The sequence below is a fragment of the Leiobunum rupestre genome, chromosome 8 (assembly GCF_980474605.1).
Source record: "Leiobunum rupestre chromosome 8, qqLeiRupe1.1.hap1, whole genome shotgun sequence".
Lineage (NCBI taxonomy): Eukaryota > Metazoa > Arthropoda > Arachnida > Opiliones > Sclerosomatidae > Leiobunum > Leiobunum rupestre.
In genome coordinates this window covers 3,032,544-3,047,677 of record NC_143391.1, presented here as the reverse complement: position 1 = coordinate 3,047,677, position 15,134 = coordinate 3,032,544, and positions in this window count along the sequence as shown.

Genomic DNA, 15,134 nt, shown 5'->3' with positions numbered 1-15,134 from the left:
TTTTTCTTTTTTCGAACAGTATCGTCCACTCTTAGCGATACTTGTTTTTATTCAAATAACCTTGGACGACTCCCTTAGTTAGATTATTTTACGGGGGCTAAAAACCAGGCTTTTTACCGATCCTCTAAAATCTACTATCCATGGGCTAATTGAGTGGATAATTTCTAACAGACTAAAATTAATATATTGATTAAAGGGACTTTCAAGCAGTGGCGTAGCTGATGGTCCGCAGGGCCCGCGGTGCGGGGGGGCCTCGAGCTTCAAGGGGGGCCTCGAGCTTCGGGGGGCCCCCGCTAACCATAAAAAATAATAAAAAGGGGGGCCTCATAGAGATTTTTGAGGGGGGGGGGCTTTGAGTTATCAGCTACGCCACTACTTTCAAGGGAGGTTTGAGGGGTCGGAAGTTGATTCAAAAAAACGTTACTGAAACGTCATCAGGGTGTATCTTGAATGACGTATGTTTAATGGACTTCACACGTACTTTTTTGAGAGGATGTATAGCGAGTCCCATTACATTCCTGGTCCTTGGTTCTTCGACTAAGTTTCAAGTAATTGAATCTTCAAATAGAAAATATTTTATTTTATTGTATTTTTTTAGGAAATTTTAAATTTTACAATATTTTCTGAACTTATTTATATCAAGGAAATACATTGGCGTAGCTAGGCTAGGGGGTGGACTGATAAAATATTTTTACACAATTTATATCTCTTGCGGAAAAATCTGGAAACATTATAAAATTTTGGCTATAGAGCAATTTATTTTTTAGAATTTAAAATAATTATTCCAGTCTATAGTTAAGCTCGTGCCTCGCGATCACGAAATTTTGTTTCCATGGTAACTTATTTCTATTAACGCAAATAATAAATTAAAGATTTTACCATTTCGTTATACTAGTTGAAAAACGTCTTAACTCTAGCTTAAAGGGGAACGGTCAAGCTTTAACCAGTTAGATAGCCCTATAGCCCATTAAAAACTAAAATTTATGTCGAAAACCGCATCAAAAAATATTGAGTGGTTAATTTTTAATAAAATAAAGAAATTTCGGGAAATCGAAAAGCGCGCGTCCGCCGCGACACCTGGTGAGAAGTTGCTGAGACAGAAAAACCAAGTAAAAGCGCTCGCTGCTCAAGACGCAAAAAAATTGTTTTGTACGCGCGGCGCGTTGAAGTTATAAGAGACCTAAGCCTAAATTGCGCGATTTTAAAAGTTAGGATAGTTCGCAAATCGCTCATAAGGGGTTAGGGGCGCTGGCGACAGCCCCTAAGATGGCGGCGTTATTTTTCGTTTCAACTTTTTGGGACAAAAGCTATTTTTTCAAGACAAAAAAAGGTACGTGTTAGTATATTGAACGTCTTGTTAATCTTTTGATACGGAAATAAGGCCATATTTGGAAAGGTTTGGCCGTTCCCCTTTAATGAAGCCCAAGCTACGATTTTTTAAACTAAGGTAACAATTCACGCTTCACTAAATTGTATTTTCCATGTGAAACAAGTTGTTATTTAATATATATGAAATTAGTTGTAAGTCAAAAATTTCCCGCAAAAGTAATATGTTTCAATTTTTTTTTTTCGATTTGCCGAAACTTTCCGCATTTAATTTTTCCGGAAAATTAACAACTCTAGAAATATTATACGAGCAGGGCCGGCGGATAATGTGGGTATGGTGGGTAGAAGTACCCACCCGGGAAATTCCGGGTGGTTATTTTACCCACCCGGAATTGATGTCATCAAAGTCGGTACTGTGGGGATAGAGCCACGGCCATTGTCACAGAATAGCTAGGTTTCCACTCTCCTCGAAAAGGTTTTGCAACGAATAATAGAGCCATGCCGCCTACATAATCATTTGCACAATTTTCCCGGGACTACGTGTTTTTCCTATCCCCTCCTTGATGAAGTTAGTTCATAAACGGGATCGTATTTAATGGTTTTCGTTGTACCGGCCACAATTAAAAATTCGTCCCTGAGAGAAGAACCGCTTTCCCTGTTTTTCCCCACCTTCTTCTTCTCCCCATTGTAGGAGTGAGTCCGAGTAACGCGTGACACTTTTCAGTATAAAAACTGCAGAAGTAAATTTGTAAAATAGGTTATTAAATATAAGTTATTAATTCTAATGAGACAAGCGTGAATAATAAAACGCAGTCTTCGCAAAAGGGCAAATCACAACTTAAACATAGACCTTTGACAAGTTTTTTTTATTTCCCTCGCGTCAATCCCCTTTCTATTTCTGAAAATACGGTAAAGACGGACTTATATCGGGAAGTGATGCGGAAGATAAATACAACACTATCTTTATCTCATGCTTTAAATATCGGTGATGTTGAAAACTATGCACGCGGCACTGCCCCGATTAAAATAGATTGAAGTAAATCATCAAAATCAAAATTTAAAAATACATAAAATTATAAAAGCATAATTTTCATAAGTGTATTTTAACGTTAATGTTTGTCGTCATTAGTCTCTCTGTATCAAACATTTATATAAAATAGTTATCAGCTGTTACATTTCTACCTCGCGTTGTGAAGTAGGATTGATAAGTGCGTACACTATAACTTTTAGAAGGTAAACGATACTAAATGTATATGACCTATATGATATTGAGTTGATTATTCGGTTAGTAGTGGGCTCTAATGTAAGTGTTCAAATAATAAATAACTGATTCTCCCAAAACTGCTTATTTGACACCAAAGCCATAAAGGCTCCATTTATTTTTTAAATAATTGTAATTTAAATAATCGGTGCCTAATTTAAAGGAACGACGTTTTCTACCACAAACTGGGGTAGGGAAAGTACCCACAGTTGTCAGTACTACGTTTTATAACGTTGTCTCTACCTTTCTATATAATTGAGTTTAAATATTTGTACTCAGATCCTTCAAACATCTTTACACGTAGAGTCATATGAAAAAATTGTTGAATCAGTTCATTTCCGAAAATGCAAAGCGCAGTACAGTTTTTGCATTGCACAATTAATACTATGTGATAATAAATTTGAGAATACTAAATTTTTGTAGTTTTTACCTCTATCAATTTATCTTAATTAGTATTATATAGGCCTATCGTTTTATGTAGGATAACCCAATAAATCCCCCCCCCCTCGTCTGACTACCCACCAGAGATTAACACGATCTGCCGGCCCTGTATACGAGTGTTTATGTTACTTTCACATACAATCCATACTTTGAGTAACTCACAAATGGATAAACCAATTTTTAGTATCTTGTGAATTTTCCACTCGAAATTACGTATATAATATAAAAATATGGTTGCAATACAGTATCCTTGGTTTAAGATAACTAGTTTCCAAAACCAGCGCGAGAAATCGCTTCGTGTTGGTTCGGGAAGCAACTCGTCCAAGTCGGTTCGCTTGGAATCGCTTTCAAAACGACAAGGCGGGGAAGTCAAATTGCTCGTATTTTCAAAATAATGGGATTAAAATTCAAAATAATGTCAAATAATATTACTGTATGTATAGTAAATATGTTTAACTAACTGTTTTGGGATACATTTTAGTATTTTCAAAATTCTGGTCATAATTTGAAATGAAGTTAAGCCTTGGCTATAAGCGAACCGGGGTCTAAGTGATATCACGCGTGTGAACCAAGAATTTCGTCTCGTCAGCGGTCAAAACCAAGGGGGGATTATTCGCGGGAAATTTTTTCTCTCTCCGCAGAAAAAAGCGAAACCTCCACGTGCCTCAGGTGATGACGTAGTTGGATCCTAACTTCTACGAAATACGGGAGTCTTACATAGCTCAAAACTTTGTCTGCCCTTTGCACGTTTTTACATGAAATGTAAAAGTGGCTTATGGAGTAATTTTAATTTAAAAATTATATTTTAAAATTAAAGTTAGGTCCATTAAGTATTGATTTAATAAATTGAGAAACGTATATAGACTTAAAAATATTTTATTTTAACAATTAAAATTTTAGATGCTTTAAATACAAAAATATTACAATGAAATATCACACTGGCTTGTGGAATGATAAAAAACCTTAAAAATAAATTGATCATAATATTTCAGTAAACTTAAGTAGTTTAACTACTATTTCAAATTAAAACAAAATCATTTCGTAATGAACTTTCAAAATTTAATATTAGAAAACTTACACTAATACAATGAGACTTATATGGATATAAAATCCTAATACTTTTAACTTTTAAAACTTTAATACATATTTAACTTTAATTGTAACTACATAATCACTTTTAAGTAGTTTCGCAATATCAGCCAAAGTTAGACCTGGCGCTTTGCTGCAGCCGAACTGAAAGCCTATTTTCCCGCGACGTTTGTTCGCTGGGATCCAACTACGTCATAAGAAAGGGAAACTCTCGTGTCATGCCCCCCACCTCTTCTCTGAAAAATCACGTTTCCAGCCTGCGGTCTATGCGCAAACCTAAGTAAAAATTATAAGTTTTTATTCACTATAAGCACTTAAACAAAGTTACATATAAATAAAAGAAATTAGCACTATTTTTTACCAACCTTGGGTCAAAACTAGCATTCAAAGTTTTCAAACCGACCTAACTAGCTCATTCTTTAAAATAATACATATATATACGCATACAATCCCATACATGTATAAAAAATGTTATTTTTTCGAGTCAAAATTTCAATTATCATAAAAAATTCGATTAACTGTTTATTTATGGATAATATTCACGACTATTATACGATTTAATACGCAACAAATAAGCTTTTATTCGGATATGGATATAAAAGAACTAAACAGAATTTTTTTTATCCGAATGCCGAGCCCAAGTCGCAACTTGACTTCACAACGAACGGCGACCGAATGACGTAGTTCAAATTGACGAGAGTGGTCCTTTTAAGAGATATTCGACGCGTCCGACACGTTTATAGGCCACATAGTTTAAAATCCATGTTTTGAAAATAGCGATCCTAGAAAGAAGATCCGGGGTATCGTTTAATTTCGGGGTTTTGCGGAAGAGGCGCTTTAAGGGGGCACGCGGGGTTTCATTAGCCACAACGGCCGCATCGAAGAGCGAGGGTTGCGAGATCGGAAACCGCGATAAAAATGAAAGGAGAGAGCGCCGCTTTGACCCTGTTTCGGGGCTGCGCTACTGGCTCGGGCTAGACGGCACCCCTTTATTCCCCAGATCTCGCCGGAGATTCACCGGGGCATCCGGGGAGAGGAAAACAATTTGGTCCACGACATCATCGCGTTGCGCGCCCGTTTATTCCCATTCGACCGAAATCCCATTCGACCGAAAGAATTTTAAAATGTAGCCCAATTGGCGGGGTGATTTGGTATTTTATTTAGAAGGTATGTACTATCGAAGATCCATGTTTAGGTTAGGTTAGGTTAGAGTTGGTTAAGTTTACTATTTCAGTTTTGGTTCAGTTACTTTTCTTGACTAGGTGAAGATAAAAATATAATTCATGCTCATTCCATTTTATTTTCAAATAAATGCATAGTACAAAGATATTAAAATGGCATAGCTAAATTCATAGCTACTGCATCTAGTAGGGAGAGTGCTACTTCATTTTGAGATTTCAAAGGATTCTCGCGGTCTTTGTAGTAGTTTTTGATTGCGGTTGCATACCTTAAGTTCATTTCAGCGTATTTCTTTGACATTTGTTTTGGTGGTTGCAAACGACTTCAGTAAATAAATTGAAAACATAGCAAAAGCCAATTTATATAGCAGCGTTCGGTCGAATGGGACACATAAAAGCGTTCGGTCGAATGGGACACATAAAAACCGCACGTTTCGGCGGAATTCGGTCGAATGGGACACCTCAAAAACCGCCTTCGGTCGAATGTTTTTTCGGTCGAATGGGACTAAAGCTGCGCGCTAGCAGCGGCGTAGGAACGTTTTGAGTTTGGGAAGTAAAATTTACAAATATTTATCCACTTTTATAATATCATATACAGGGTGCTTCAAAAGGTTATGCTAAAATGCTAAGGAGTTATAGGGTTGAGTTGAGAAGTATGCCTGTTTTTTCCCATTTTCCTACTACGATGAGTTAGAAGAGCGCCAGAGAGCTTCAAAGTGTGGCCTACTAGCCCCCGGAAGTAGGCTGCAAAACCAAGCAGCAGGAACTTTAAATACTGTTTAAGTTATCTTTTTACTCTGGTTAGCTCGATTTGTTTACAAAGTCCTTTTTTACCTATCACACGAACCCAATCCTTAATGTTCGCGTTTCCCCGCTGCTTGGTTTTGCGCTTGTAGCAGCCTACTTCCAGGGGCTAGTAGGCCAAACTCTGGCTCTCTTTTAACTCATCGTAGGAAAATGGGGAAAGAAACAGGCATACTTCTCAACTCACCCCCTACAACTCCTTCAAATATTTGCATAACCTTTTGAAACACCCTGTATATGATATTATAAAAGTGGACCAATATTTTGATATTTTACTTCAATTTGATCAAAATTCGAAAGTTGAATTTGCTCTTACTTTAAAAGTTTTAAACGACAATTTTATCTTTTTCATAATGGTTGTAAAAACAAATTCACAATATTTCAGCTTGGACAAACACAGGTGTTGTCCCCTAGTAGAAAATTTAGGAGGGGACATTGTCCCCCTGCTTGCTACGCCGCTGCGCGCTAGAAATGGACAGGGCTGGATAACAAATGGAAAGTGGACTGTGATCAAATTATGATTTCGGGGTTTTGTAGTTTTGGAACGAAAGGATTGAGGTGGATAAATTCAAAACTTATGTCCTTTTTGGAAGTTACTAATTTACTACGCAGGGTTAGCTGATTTAAAATTTTAAATCAATTTGATTTAAATCAACTATTTTTTAAAATAATTATTGATTTAATAATGGCAAAAATAGTTTCTTAAAAAATTAAAATACAGAAAATTTGAACAAACTAAAATATTAAAAAGTATTTAAATTCAATTAAGATTTAATTTAATTCATTTAACTCATAAAAGTAAAATATCCGTTAATTATATAGGAATAGAGCGATTAATTGTATAAAAATCAACAAATTCAATAGGTGGGTTTACTGATGTATAACTGGGTAGTAAGTCACAGGGGCAGGGCCATGTTAGAATTTGGTTTTTAATTTCAGAAGTTCTTGAGATGGCGCCACTAGTACGTTTTCGCTACAGTTTAGGAACTATTGGCCCAATCTCTCGATTGAAAGAAGCTAGAAAAATCCAAGTTTTTGCGTACCCCTGTAAAGTAGACTCTGCGTCGAACGAACTGTAAACCGACCTATAAAATAAAAAAAACTGTTTTAAATAAAAAAAGTGCCAACCCTGATACTATGCCCAACTGATTCCAGTTGTCATGTTTTCCAAATCCATACTCAGCTTATAAGCCGCTTCCGCCAGCCTGGCATATCTGCCTCTCAATAGGCTTTACGCTTGCTGAACTTGTTTTTAGGTAGCTCAGTTCACTTTATGCTTAAAAACACAGGCTGCCTTCTCGAATAGTTGATTTTATAAAATAAAAAGTAGTCTTGCCCAACTTGTTAAAATGTTGCTCTTACGTCACAAGACCCAGCTTTATTTGTGTATTCTTCGCACGAGCGATTTTCACGCGCTCTAGAAAAAGCTATATTCCTCGCGACTGTAGCGCGCGCTAGTAGGCTTGTCAAAGTAAGAGACTGTGACGTATGAGCGACATTTCAACAAGAAGGCCACGTTAGTTTACAAAAAGAACTATTTACTCTTATGTAAATCTTCATCGATACGTCATCTGTGACGCAGCAGCAACATCAAAACAAGAACGCCAATGTTACATCATACAAAGGCCGATTCGCATCTAGCTCAATCTTCGGAAGAAAGTACCAAGATATCAATTCATACAATAATCCATACATTTTTGAAGCGACTAAAATGGAAACATGATTGTCATCGTGGTAGGCACAGTCAAAATTTCAGCGATTTCGATGACATTATGAACGTAACTTCGATCTACCCAAGATCTGCGTTGTAACGGTGACCGTATCATAAATTTCCAGTTGTGATCTGAGGAGACTGAGGTATTCGAGGTTAAATTTTATAACACAGCATTGGAAGCAAAGCCAAAAGTAGCGCATCAATCAGCGCTCTGAATTAGTTGAGATTTTACGCATATATATGGCACGCTCAATCGGTGATGTCAGGAATGCGTTTTTTCCTGCTGTCGAAGTTCCGTCCTCCTAAACCAAAATCTTTAAAATAAAAATAGGGAAAATATGTACTTTTTGCAATAAAATAGGGTAAAATAGCAGGGTTGCTCAAAATGCTTTTTTTTCCAAAATGCAAAATACTTTCTCCATAACTCAATATGCTAAATGTAGAGTTGTATTTTTCCAAAAAAAAATATAAAAAAGTTTTCATTTCATGATTAGTCTAATATTGTTTGCAAATTTAAATAAAGCGGAATTTTCGCCTCATTTTTTCGAATCTAAAAGTAAAACTAAAACTCTAGACTAGTTTTATCATAAAAACATTAAAAACCCTTAATAGGTAATTAATGTTTTAATTTTAATTTTTCCGATTTGCGGAAAGTTTTCCGTAAATTTTTCCGCATTTAATTTTCTGGAAAATTAACAACTCTAGCAAAATGTAAAATGCAAAATACTTTCTCCATAACTCAAATTGTAGGATACAAAATGCATTTTGAAAATTCGTTGTTCTAAATGCACTCTGTTTAATTTTTCCACAGTTAGTTGGTAATTATTAATAATTAATAAGTAAAACATAAGTAATTAATAATTAAATAGTAAATATTAAGTAATTAATAATTAAATAGTAAATATTAAGTAATTAATAATTAAATAGTAAATATTAAGTAATTAATAATTAAATAGTAAATATTAAGTAATTAACAATTAAATAGTAAATATTAAGTAATTAATTATTAATTACCAATTAATTATTAGATATTAATTACCAATTAATTATTAGATATTAATTACAATTTAATTATTACTATTAATTACCAATTAATAATTAATTACCAATTAATAATTAATTACCAATTAATAATTAATTACCAATTAATAATTAATTACCAATTAATAATTAATTACCAATTAATAATTAATTACCAATTAATAATTAATTACCAATTAATAATTAATTACCAATTAATAATTAATTACCAATTAATAATTAATTACCAATTAATAATTAATTACCAATTAATAATTAATTACCAATTAATAATTAATTACCAATTAATAATTAATTACCAATTAATAATTAATTACCAATTAATAATTAATTACCAATTAATAATTAATTACCAATTAATAATTAATTACCAATTAATAATTAATTACCAATTAATAATTAATTACCAATTAATAATTAATTACCAATTAATAATTAATTACCAATTAATAATTAATTACCAATTAATAATTAATTACCAATTAATAATTAATTACCAATTAATAATTAATTACCAATTAATAATTAATTACCAATTAATAATTAATTACCAATTAACAGTTAATTACCAATTAACAGTTAATTACCAATTAATAATTAATTACCAATTAATAATTAATTACCAATTAACAGTTAATTACCAATTAATAATTAATTACCAATTAATAATTAATTACCAATTAACAGTTAATTACCAATTAACAGTTAATTACCAATTAATAATTAATTACCAATTAATAATTAATTACCAATTAACAGTTAATTACCAATTAACAGTTAATTACCAATTAATAATTAATTACCAATTAATAATTAATTACCAATTAATAATTAATTACCAATTAATAATTAATTACCAATTAACAGTTAATTACCAATTAATAATTAATTACCAATTAATAGTTAATTACCAATTAATAATTAATTACCAATTAACAGTTAATTACCAATTAATAGTTAATTACCAATTAATAGTTAATTACCAATTAATAATTAATTACCAATTAATAGTTAATTGCCAATTAATAATTAATTACCAATTAATAGTTAATTACCAATTAATAATTAATAACCAATTAATAATTAATAACCAATTAATAATTAATTACCAATTAATAGTTAATTACCAATTAATAGTTAATTACCAATTAATAATTAATAATTAATTAATAATTAATTACCAATTAATAATTAATAACCAATTAATAATTAATTACCAATTAATTATTAGTTATTAATTACTATTTAATTATTACTAATTACCCATTAATTTCTAATTAATAATTAATTAATCAATAATTAACTACTAATTAATTATTGATAATATTTAATTATTATTAATTAATTATTATTATTAATTATTGTTAATAATTAATTATTATTAATTAGTAATTATTCATAATTACGTAGAAATTTCAAAAACCATCCTCGCAGCCATCGTGTGAAATAAAGCGGTGGCTCTGTACGAATGTTCGTCTGCTTCTGTGTAAGTGAGTAACTGAGTATCGCCATCGACGATTACTTGGGAGTAAAGAGCAGACGAACTTTCTCTACAAGAGCTGCGATGATGATACCAGAGTAAAAACCTTTTGAAAATGTTTTTCGACATATCAAACCCACAAAATGCAAAATACTTTTTCTAACAACCCTGTAAAATAGGTACCAATTTTTCAAAATTGGTACTAAATAGGGACGGATATAAAACAAAACGAAATCTTTATTTACCAAATTCCAAAACTGACTTGGAGTTTATATTGTAGGGAGGCTCTGTCCTACAATTTCCGAGCTACTTTACGTACTATGTTCGAACTATTTTATCGTTAATCCTCAGATTTGAGTATTTTGGAATCAGTCCTTGAGCGGATGTATACAAATATTATAAGCCTACGATGGTTTCCCTGAATTTCACGGAAATAGGGTACTTTAGGGACCAAATCCCAATTTTAGGGTTAATTAGGGACCTTGAAGAAAAATAAGGACTTTTGGGTATTTTAGGGTAGTTGTTGGTAGCCCTGTTATTGGCTCCTTAAAAGGGACGTCTTCCGAATCGATTGAAGCGCCTCACGGTGACTTTTTTTATCCCCCTCTTGTACTGGGACTCTAGGAGGAAAATTCGACCCTAAGTACAAATAAAAAATAATTTTATACAAACTCAAGAAGTCCTAAAACAACGGCAACTTCAACCCCGATTTCATACACTCTCAACCCAACCCAACCCAAAAGGTCAGTAGGAAAACCTCCAAGCAAAAATTATTTCCGAAATTATCACTGACCGTAAAGAAGACGCTCAGATCGACTGATTAAATACAACGCTGCTATTTCACCGCGGAGACAGATTCAACGGGATATTATTCCTATTTCCTAAAAAATTCTTCGAATTTCATTCTACACTGGTCGCCTAACCGTAAAAATGTCCCATAAAAAGTGACTTTGCTTTCTGGGGACGCCCAAAAAAGAATGTCCACGGACCCCCCCCCCCTCGTTCTTTGTACGCTCCGCAGCGCCCTCAACGGTGTACGGGTAGTACTATTTCTTTTTTGGATGAATAGCTTCCGTTCGGTTCGAGTTTCCCCGAACTGGGCTAAAAAGTGACTTATTATTTCACCTCTCTCTTCCAGAGTCAAAGCAGTCACGCGGATTTGGAAATGAGGGAGAATTTACCACGGACATCACTTCTCGAATCATCTGACGATTCGCCGGAAGGTTTCCTCGAGGGGTACAGTCTGAATGCTACCGGTGTGTGACAGGGACGCTAGTTGAGTTCGCTACGATCGAACTCCGAAGAGCTACGACCCGTCCCTGGCTTGACCTTGTCTTCATTAGTGACCTCGAATGACGTACTTTACGGACGGTATAATGAACTCGCGCGATCTTAGGGCAGACCAAAACCGAACTTTCATCCTTGGATATTTTACGCCAAAGTTTTTTCCCGACTTCTTTCTTGACATATAGGATGAAAACGATACGAACATCTGATTATACGACTTTGACACGATGTAATTATTTTGGAAGGAAATAAATATACCAGCTACTGGATTTCTCGACGTATTAAATACTAAAACCAAAATGCTTTTACCAAAGCAGTTTGAAGGCAGATTTAAGGGAGGGAGCCTATAAAGGATCAGATATTTTAGATTTAGAGATATTTTTTTGGGGAATAATTTAAAAAATAAAGTACATTTTAGTTTATTTCAGAAATATTTGATAATAATTGTAGTCATATTTCGTCTCCTTTTCGTAAATTGATGTACATATTTATCAGATGGAAATGTATATATTTTAAGTCTTGAAACCGTAAAAGTAAATTGATAAAATATTAAAATTGCAAAGGATAATTTAATTTCGATATGTTGTCTGTTATTTTTGTTGCGACTAATAACTAAAATTAAACGATTTAAAACCAAGAACTCTAATATCCTTCAGTATATGGAGTTTTCATACGCAACATTTTTGGTATAAGACCTAATGGGTGAACTAGTGTTTCGAAATGGATTTATTAAAGGGAATATAACCCATATACCGTTAATGTTTTTAACAAAAAGACTATACTAAGTATTGTCCAACTTTGACCACTAACAAACTAAGGGAGCTAGGAAAAATTGGCAATGGACAATTTTGCTTCTTTAACTAAGCTTAACAACATATTTAAATTTGAAATAAATCCCACAGAAGAAGCGCGATGTCCTTTGAGTAAGAAATATCTGAAGCCGTATAGTGGAGCGGCCAATATTGTAAGTGTTGGTGTTCCACATCAAATACCTGCAGTTCCATTCTCTTTAACAAACATCAATCCTTCTTTCTATAAAATCATGCCTGACTGTCATGCCCCTGCCGAACGTTGCTGCCAGAACTTTGAATGAAAAACCAGTTTTAAGTTTGGTACCACAAACTCTATAATTAACTTTGACGGGGAGTTAATGGAAACATCGATTATACGCGAAAAGACTATACAACCCGAAAGTCCACCGAAGAAACCAACTTGCAATTTTAACCGAGAGATGACTCTGATGGTAACAGCTATTTTTTACTGTTCGAATTTCCACTTATAAATCAATTGGTGGCTCAATAGATGTCGTTGTCGGTAGGTGAGTTCGACCTACGCTATGACGCCCTATTGGTGGAGATTTCTAAAATGAATGCCCATGATATATTTGCTACTGGGCATACGGCGCCGATTTAAAGTCCTATTCTACTAGGCGACGCTACCTCTACAATATGAGGTCTAGTAGGCTAATTTATTACTTTTTTACCGTAACATGGTGACGAATTTGGAGATCAACCCATTATAATAAAACCCTTTTCAATTGAGTGAAAATAATTAAAATATGAGAATTTACACAACTTTGTTATGTTTATCAATATAAACTGATTTTTAAAGAATTATAAAAAATTGTTTTCGCCGGTTAAACGTTAGGGGACGATACGAAAAAATATCCACAAGTTTTCTTTGAAGTCGTTACTCGCTTTAAGAGGTTGAATGGATTCTCCCTCGAGTTCCTCGGTTAAAGGGATTATAACCTCAGGTATTTAGTGTGGAACACCAACGTTTGCAGCTCTGACCGCTCTTGCCTTTGGCTTTAAAAATGTTTGGCGCCATTGTACAGGGAAATTTGAAAAATTGAAGGGGTCTTCCATAAAGATTGCTTCGCAGGTTATATTCCCTTTAACGGTAATAGTAAGTGTAAGGAGCTGTTGGCTCGAGTGGAATGAAGGACTAACTATAACCTGAAATGGCGATTTAATATGCATCAAAATAAAAACATTATTTATGCGAAATTCCAGGGGGTAGTCACTTAAATAATCAGGTGTACAAATCATAGGTAATCACAGGAATTCACTTAAAATAATCACCGAAAATTGTTGAATAATCACTGGAAATCATCGAAAACCTATGAGCAATCACTGGTAATCACCGATTGTTTTACTAAAATCAGTAATCAGGTGTACAAAATATTTAAGAGTGACTTCCCCCTCGGCGAAATTCTATCCATCTATCACTTGGAAATTTATTTCTTTCTACACTATAATTAAAAAAATACATAATATTAAAAGTTTTTTTCCAATAGCCGGTTTAAAATCGATAAATATGAAACATTATAAGAGACGAACAAATATAAATCTTTTGTATAGAACATTTTTATAGATATGTTTAGAACTTGGTCAAGAGGGCAGTTATGGCTCGAAGGACATTGGCACTAGTCCTCCACTATAGGCTTAATGCGTAGAAAATAGCGCCATCTACTTTATACGATTCGTTTCAAATATGGAAATCCAATTTTTTCAATGTTGCTTCTTTGATATTTTCAGGTGAAAGTGCACGAAAGTTTCCATTAATTCATACTTTGGACAATCGTCTTCAACTTCCACTAAAGTACCCAATTTATAATAAATATTCGTCAGCAAACTAGTTACCTGTACCTCACATTTGTAAGTATTTTTACGGGGCCTTGTCCTTGACCCACTCTCAGGGGGAAGTCACTCTTAAATAGTTTGTACACCGGATTACTGATTTTAGTAAAACAATCGGTGATTACCAGTGATTGCACATAGGTTTTCGATGATTTCCAGTGATTATTCAAAAACTTTCGGGGATTTCCGGTGATTACTTTAAGTTAATTCCCGTGATTACCTATGATTGGTACACCTGATTACTTAAAGGGAGTAGAGCCCTCCTTGTTTGGCAGGGTGCGCCAAAGCTTCTCTCTTTTCTCGCTCATGGAGCTATTGTTAAACCGAGTGTTAAACGATAGTAGAAACACCCAATAGGCGAAACTATAAAGCGCAGGCGGGCTGAAAAGATGATAGTCATGTGACTTTGTGAAAAACTGCAGCGCCATCTATCGTAAGAAATATGAACCATCTAATTAAAATTGTAAATTTTGATCGAATTCAAACAACTTAATTCCATTTTATTAATTTCGATAAAATTCATTTATTATCGTGGATTCGGCGATAAGTTGGCAAATACAACTTTTTTATCTTCATATTTCGCTTTTCTCCATTTTTACCGATTCTGATCAATGTTTACATATTTTGACCAAAATTCATCAAAATATCATAAAATTAATTACATTTGTAAATTTTTATAATTTTTTTTTTTGCTAAAATTCCCATGTTATACTCCTTTTTGGCCAGATAATGGGGCGGAAAAGGGGAAGGGACGTGAGCATGCGCCAAACACATTCTTGTTAGACGCCATATTTGAAATCGCGCCAGCTATTTTGTATGGGAAAAATTCAGGGGTAACTTCGAAACCCAAATTATTAAATGAAATATGGTT